Source organism: Pseudophryne corroboree, chromosome 3, assembly GCF_028390025.1.
Source record: "Pseudophryne corroboree isolate aPseCor3 chromosome 3, aPseCor3.hap2, whole genome shotgun sequence".
NCBI classification, from domain to species: domain Eukaryota; kingdom Metazoa; phylum Chordata; class Amphibia; order Anura; family Myobatrachidae; genus Pseudophryne; species Pseudophryne corroboree.
This window is the reverse complement of record NC_086446.1, coordinates 363,875,118-363,883,137: the sequence shown is the minus strand read 5'-3', so window position 1 is coordinate 363,883,137 and position 8,020 is coordinate 363,875,118. Positions and strand designations below refer to the sequence as shown.

Below are 8,020 nucleotides of genomic sequence, written 5' to 3'. Positions count from 1 at the left end.
TTGTTCCAGATGGCCACGAAGGACTTGGTATCCAGATCTGCAAGAAATGCTCACAGAGGACCCGTGGCCTCTTCCTCTAAGACAGGACTTGTTGCAACAGGGGCCCTGTCTGTTCCAAGACTTGCCGCAGCTGCGTTTGACAGCATGGCGGTTGAACGCCGGATCCTAGCAGAGAAAGGCATTCCGGATGGGGTCATTCCTACGCTGATAAAGGCTAGGAAGGACGTAACAGCTCAACATTATCACCGTATATGGCGAAAATATGTTGCTTGGTGTGAGGCCAGGAATGCCCCTACGGAGGAATTCCAGCTGGGCCGTTCCTTCACTTCTGTAGTCAGGAGTGAATTTGGGCCTAAAATTGGGTTCCATTAAGGTCCAGATTTCGGCCCTATCCATTTTCTTTCAAAAGGAGTGGACTTCTCTACCTGAAGTTCAGAGGTTGTAAATGGAGTGCTGCATATTCAGCCCTCTTTTGTGCCTCCAGTGGCACCTTGGGATCTTAACGTGGTGTTGAGTTTCCTGAAATCCCACTGGTTTGGACCACTCAAAACGGTGGAGTTGAAATATCTCACGTGGAAGGTGGTCATGCTATTAGCCTTGGCTTCGGCTAGGCATGTGTCAGAGTTGGCGGCTTTGTCACATAAAAGCCCCTATCTGGTTTTCCATGCGGATATAGCAGAATTGCGGACCCGTCCATAATTTCTGCAGAAAGTGGTTTCATCCTTTCATATAAACCAACCTATGGTGGTGCCTGTGGCTACTACTGACTTGGAGGATTCCGAGTTGCTTGATGTGGTCAGGGCTTTGAAGGTTTATGTAGCCAGAATGGCTAGGGTCAGGAAAACAGAGTTTTTGTTTCTCCTGTATGCTTCCAACAAGCTTGGTGCTCCTGCTTCAAAGCAAACTATTGCTCGCTGGATCTGTAACACGATTCAGCAGGCTCATTCTGCGGCTGGATTGCTGCTGCCAAAATCAGTAAAGGCCCATTCCACTAGGAAGGTGGGCTCTTCTTGGGCGGCTGCCCGAGGGGTCTCGGCATTACAGCTTTGCCGAGCGGCTACTTGGTCAGGTTCAAACACTTTTGCAAAGTTCTACAAGTTTGATACCCTGGCTGAGGAGGACCTTGTGTTTGCTCAATCGATGCTGCAGAGTCATCCGCACTCTCCCGCCCGTTTGGGAGCTTTGGTATAATCCCCATGGTCCTTACGGAGTCCCCAGCATCCACTAGGACGTTAGAGAAAATACGATTTTACTTACCAGTAAATCTATTTCTCGTAGTCCGTAGTGGATACTGGGCGCCCGTCCCAAGTGCGGACTTCTGCTGCAATGCTTGTATATAGTTATTGCTTCAATATGGGTTATGTTATGGTTGCATCAGGGTTGGACCTGATGCTCTGTTGTTGTCATACTGTTGACTGGTTGTTATAAACTCAGGTTATACGGTGTGATTGGTGTGGCTGGTATGAATTTTGCCCTGGATTACCAAAATCCTTTCCTTGTACTGTCAGCTCTTCTGGGCACAGTTTCTCTAACTGAGGTCTGGAGGAGGGGCATAGAGGGAGGAGCCAGTGCACACCCAGAATCCAAAGCTTTCTTAAAGTGCCCTATCTCCTGCGGAGTCCGTCTATCCCCATGGTCCTTACGGAGTCCCCAGCATCCACTACGGACTACGAGAAATAGATTTACCGGTAAGTAAAATCTTATTTTTTCCACATTTTGTTATGTTATGTTACAGCCTTATTCCAAAATGGAATAACTTCATTTTTTCACTCAAAATTCTGCACACAATACCCCCATAATGACAATGTGAAAAAAGTTTTTTTTTGTGGTTTTTGCACATTTATTAAAAATAAAAACCTAAGAAATCACATGTACATAAGTATTCATAGTATTCATAGCCTTTGCTTTGTTGATGCACCTTTGACAGCAATTCCAGCCTCAAGTCTTTTTGAATATGATGCCACAAGCTTAGCACACCTATCTTTGGCCGGTTTCGCCCATTTCTCTTTGCAGCACCTCTCAAGCTCCATCAGATTTGATGGGAAGCGTCGATGCACAGCCATTTTTAGATCTCTCCAGAGATGTTCAATCAGATTTGAGTCTGGGATCTTGGCTGTGTGCTTTGGGTCGTTGTCCTGCTGAAAGATGAACCGTCGCCCCAGTCTGGGGTCAAGAGCGCTCTGGAGCAGCTTTTCATCCAGGATGTCTCTGTGCATTGCTGCATTGATCTTTCCCTCTATCCTGACTAGTCTCCCAGTTCCTGCCGCTGAAGAACATCCCCACAGCATGATGCTGCCACCACCGTGCTTCACTGTAGGGATGGTATTGGCCTGTAGATAAGCGGTGCCTGTTTTCCTCCAAACATGACACCTGGCATTCACACCAAAGAATTCAATCTTAGTCTCATGAGACCAGAGAATTTTGTTTCTTTAGGTGCATTCCGGCAAACTCCAGGTGGGCTGCCATGTGCTTTTTACTAAGGAGTTGCTTCCGTCTAACCACTCTACTATACAGGCCTGATTGGTGGATTGCTGCAGAGATGGTTGTCCTTCTGGAAGGTTCTCCTTTCTCTCCACAGAGGAATACTGTAGCTCTGACAGAGTGACCATCTTGTTCTTGGTCACCTCCCTGACTAGGGCCCTTCTCCCCCGATCGCTCAGTTTAGACAGCCGGCCAGCTCTAGGAAGAGTCCTGATGGTTCTGAACTTCTTCCATTTACGGATGATGGAGGCCACTGTGCTCATTGAGACCTTCAAAGCAGAAGACATTTTTCTGTACTATTCCCCAGATTTGTGCCTCAAGACAGTCCTGTATCGGAGGTCTACATACAATTCCTTTGACTTCATGCTTGGTTTGTGCTCAGACATGCACTGTCAAGTGTGGGACCTTACATATACAGGTGTGTGCCTTTCTAAATCAGGCCCAATCAACTGAATTTACCACATGTGGACTCCAATTAAGATGTAGGAACATCTCAAGGATGATCAGTGGAAACAGGATGTACCTGAGCTCAATTTTGAGCTTCATGGCAAAGGCTGTGAATACATACGTGCATGTGATTTCTTAAGGGGGGTACTCACGGAGCTGCTTAAAATCTAATCAATCTGACTAGATTGCTTAGATTTTAAGCATGATCGCTCCGTGTGTACCCCCCACAGCGATAGCGATGCGCGGGGCTGCGCATCGCTGTCGCTGGTGCTAGATTGGCCTGCTGTGCAGGCCAATCTAGCAGGTCGCTCATTTCACCTGCTGGGTGAAATGAGCGCCCCCCCCGTCTCCCCCCGCACGCTCAGCACACATCGCGCTGTGCTGAGCGGTGGGAGAAATGTGTACTGAGTGGTTCACTTAGCACACATCTCTCCCAAATCGGGCCGTGAGTACTGGCTTATAGTTTATTATTTTTAATGAATTTGCAAATATCACAAAACAACTTTTTTCACGTTGTCATTATGGGGTATTGTGTGTAGAATTTTGAGGGGAAAATTAATTTATTCCATTTTGGAATAAGGCTGTAACTAGTAGTGATGTGCACCGGACATTTTCGGGTTTTGTGTTTTGGTTTTGGATTCGGTTCCGCGGCCGTGTTTTGGATTCGGACACGTTTTGGCAAAACCTCACCGAAATTTTTTTGTCGGATTCGGGTGTGTTTTGGATTCGGGTGTTTTTTTCAAAAAACCCTAAAAAACAGCTTAAATCATAGAATTTGGGGGTCATTTTGATCCCATAGTATTATTAACCTCAATTACCATAATTTCCACTCATTTCCAGTCTATTCTGAACACCTCACACCTCACAATATTATTTTTAGTCCTACAATTTGCACCGAGGCCGCTGGATGGCTAAGCTAAGCGACACAAGTAGCCGACACAAACACCTGGCCCATCTAGGAGTGGCACTGCAGTGTCAGGCAGGATGGCACTTCAAAAAAATTGTCCCCAAACAGCACATGATGCAAAGAAAAAAAGAGGCGCACCAAGGTCGCTGTGTGACTAAGCTAAGCGACACAAGTGGCCGACACAAACACCTGGCCCATCTAGGAGTGGCACTGCAGTGTCAAGACAGGATGGCACTTCAAAAAAATTGGCCCCAAACAGCACATGATGCAAAGAAAAAAAGAGGCGCACCAAGGTCGCTGTGTGACTAAGCTAAGCGACACAAGTGGCCGACACAAACACCTGGCCCATCTAGGAGTGGTACTGCAGTGTCAAGACAGGATGGCACTTCAAAAAAATTGTCCCCAAACAGCACATGATGCAAAGAAAAAAAGAGGCGCACCAAGGTCGCTGTGTGACTAAGGTAAGCGACACAAGTGGCCGACACAAACACCTGGCCCATCTAGGAGTGGCACTGCAGTGTCAAGACAGGATGGCACTTCAAAAAAATTGTCCCCAAACAGCACATGATGCAAAGAAAAAAAGAGGCGCACCACAGGTATAGAATGTAGATGGATAGTATACTTAATGACGACACAGAGGTAGGCACAGCAGTGGCCTTCCGTATCGTACTGCTATAAAGAGTTTACTTGTGGTCACTGTGTCAGCAAACTGCAAAACTAAAATGCACCACAGGTATAGAATGTAGATGGATAGTATACTTAATGACGACACAGAGGTAGGCACAGCAGTGGCCTTCCGTATCGTACTGCTATATATAGTATACTGGTGGTCACTGTGTCAGCAAACTGCAAAACTAAAATGCACCACAGGTATAGAATGTAGATGGATAGTATACTTAATAACGACACAGAGGTAGGCACAGCAGTGGCCTTCCGTATCGTACTGCTATATATAGTATGCTGGTGGTCACTGTGTCAGCAAACTGCAAAACTAAAATGCACCACAGGTATAGAATGTCGATGGATAGTATACTTAATGACGACACAGAGGTAGGCACAGCAGTGGCCTTCCGTATCGTACTGCTATATATAGTATACTGGTGGTCACTGTGTCAGCAAACTGCAAAACTAAAATGCACCACAGGTATAGAATGTAGATGGATAGTATACTTAATGACGACACAGAGGTAGGCACAGCAGTGGCCTTCCGGATCGTACTGCTATATATAGTATACTGGTGGTCACTGTGTCAGCAAACTGCAAAACTAAAATGCACCACAGGTATAGAATGTAGATGGATAGTATACTTAATGACGACACAGAGGTAGGCACAGCAGTGGCCTTCCGTATCGTACTGCTTTATATAGTATACTGGTGGTCACTGTGTCAGCAAACTGCAAAACTAAAATGCACCACAGGTATAGAATGTAGATGGATAGTATACTTAATGACGACACAGAGGTAGGCACAGCAGTGGCCTTCCGTATCGTACTGCTATATATAGTATACTGGTGGTCACTGGTCAGCAAAACTCTGCACTGTACTCCTCCTATATAATATTAATTATACTGGTGGTCCCCAGTCCCCACAATAAAGCAGCACACTGAGCACAGATATGGAGTGTTTTTCAGGCAGACAACGTATACTGGTGGTCACTGTCAGCAAAACTCTGCACTGTACTCCTGCTATATAATACAGCTGCTCCCCAGTCCCCACAATTAAGTAGTGTGAGCACAGATATATTATGCAGCACACTGAGCACAGATATGGAGCGTTTTTTTCAGGCAGAGAACGGATAAAACTGGTTTTCACTTATCAGCAAAACTCTGCACTGTACTCCTCCTAACAGCTGCTCCCCAGTCCTCCCCACAATTAAGCAATAAAGCAATCAAGTTCAACAATAAACGGAGAGGACGCCAGCCACGTCCTCTCCCTATCATCTCCAATGCACGAGTGAAAATGGCGGCGACGCGCGGCTGCTTATATAGAATCCGAATCTCGCGAGAATCTGACAGCGGGATGATGACGTTCGGGCGCGCTCGGGTTAGCCGAGCAAGGTGGGAAGGTTCGAACCTACCTCGGCCCGTGTAAAATGGGTGAAGTTTGGGGGGGGTTCGGTTTCCGAGAAACCTAACCCGCTCATCACTAGTAATTATGCACCGGAAATTTTTCGGGTTTTTTGTTTTGGTTTTGGATTCGGTTCCGCGACCGTGTTTTGGATTCGGACGCGTTTTGGCAAAATCTCCCTGAAATTTTTTTGTTGGATTCGGGTGTGTTTTGGATTCAGGTGTTTTTTTACAAAAACCCCTCAAAAACAGCTTAAATCATAGAATTTGGGGGTCATTTTGATCCCACAGTATTATTAACCTCAATAACCATAATTTCCACTCATTTCCAGTCTATTCTGAACACCTCACAATATTATTTTTAGTCCTAAAATTTTCACCGAGGTTGCTGGATGACTAAGCTAAGTGACCCAAGTGGCCGACACAAACACCTGGCCCATCTAGGAGTGGCACTGCAGTGTCAGACAGGATGGCCGATTTCAAAAATAGTCCCCAAACAGCACATGATGCAAAGAAACAAAGAGGTGCACCAAGGTTGCTGGATGGCTAAGCTAAGCGACCCAAGTGGCCGACACAAACACCTGGCCCATCTAGGAGTGGCACTGCAGTTTTCTAACGAGAGGATGAGTGCTTCCATCCTCATGTGAATCTGAACCACTAGCCATGAACATAGGCCAGGGCCTCAGCCGTTCCTTGCCACTCCGTGTCGTAAATGGCATATTGGCAAGTTTACGCTTCTCATTAGACGCTTTTCATTTTGATTTTTTGGTCATTTTACTGAACTTTTGTAGTATACTTGACTATACAGAGGTAGAGCAGTGGACTACTGTACCGTACTGCTATATATATACTGGTGGTCAGCAAAATTCTGCACTGTCCTCCTACTATATACTGCGCACAACTAAAATGCAGCACAGGTATGGATGCATAGTATACTTGACAACACAGAGGTAGAGCAGTGGACTACTGTACCGTACTGCTATATATATACTGGTGGTCAGCAAAATTCTGCACTGTCCTCCTACTATATACTGCGCACAACTAAAATGCAGCACAGGTATGGATGCATAGTATACTTGACGACACAGAAGTAGAGCAGTGGACTACTGTACCGTACTGCTATATATATACTGGTGGTCACAGCAAAATTCTGCACTGTCCTCCTACTATATACTACAATGCAGCACAGATATGGAGCGTTTTTCAAGCAGAGAACGTAGATATTTTCAGCACACTGAGCACAGATATTTGCAAGCACACTGAGCACAGATATTTGCAGCACACTGAGCACAGATATTTGCAGCACACTGAGCACAGATATTTGCAGCACACTGAACACAGAAACTGAGAGAACGCAGCAACGTCCTCTCGCTATCATCTCCAAAGAACAAGAGAAAATGGCGGCGACACGCGGCTCCTTATATAGAATACGAATCTTGCGAGAATCCGACAGCGGGATGATGACGTTCGGGGGCGTTCTGGTTAACCGAGCAAGGCGGGAAGATCCGAGGCTGCCTCGGAACCGTGTAAAATGGGTGAAGTTCGGGGGGGGTTCGGATCCCGAGGAACCGAACCCGCTCATCACTAGCTGTAACATAACAAAATGTGAAAACAGTGAAGCGCTGTGAATACTTTCCGGATGCACTGTATAGTATATTTTCCAACATTTCTTTGTCATACACATTCTTTTCTCCATTCCACCTAAACATACAGCTCAAACCTTTTGTTTATTAACAGCACCAGAAATTTCAAGGATCGACACCTACAAACTCAAAAATGGACAAGAGCATAATACGCACAGCATCCGGAGCAGGGAGCTCTATCTCCGTAGAGGCAAGCCTTTTAACATCAAGTTACTGTTAAACACCCTGGGCAAAGAGAAGAAGTTAAATAACTTGAGGCTTACAGCACAAACAGGTATGTTATTTGTCTACAATAATCTCCCTTCCTAAAAGGGTAGGCCATTAAACATTTGTTTTAATATTAAACCAGCCTTTCCTAGGTATCAGAACATCAGCAGTCCACTGTCCTGGACCTCTACTCGCAAGCTACTCAGACTCCTATCTTTTAACCCCTTTGACAACTACTTCTCTTGTTACCTTTGACTACAAAATTTTAA

At 45.7% G+C, this 8,020-nt stretch overlaps 1 pseudogene; it reads left to right on the top strand.

The window, feature by feature from the left end:
• Positions 1-2,724: 2,724 nt before the first annotated feature.
• LOC135057281 (protein-glutamine gamma-glutamyltransferase 5-like) overlaps positions 2,725-8,020 on the top strand; it is an 86,732-nt pseudogene continuing 81,436 nt past the window's right edge.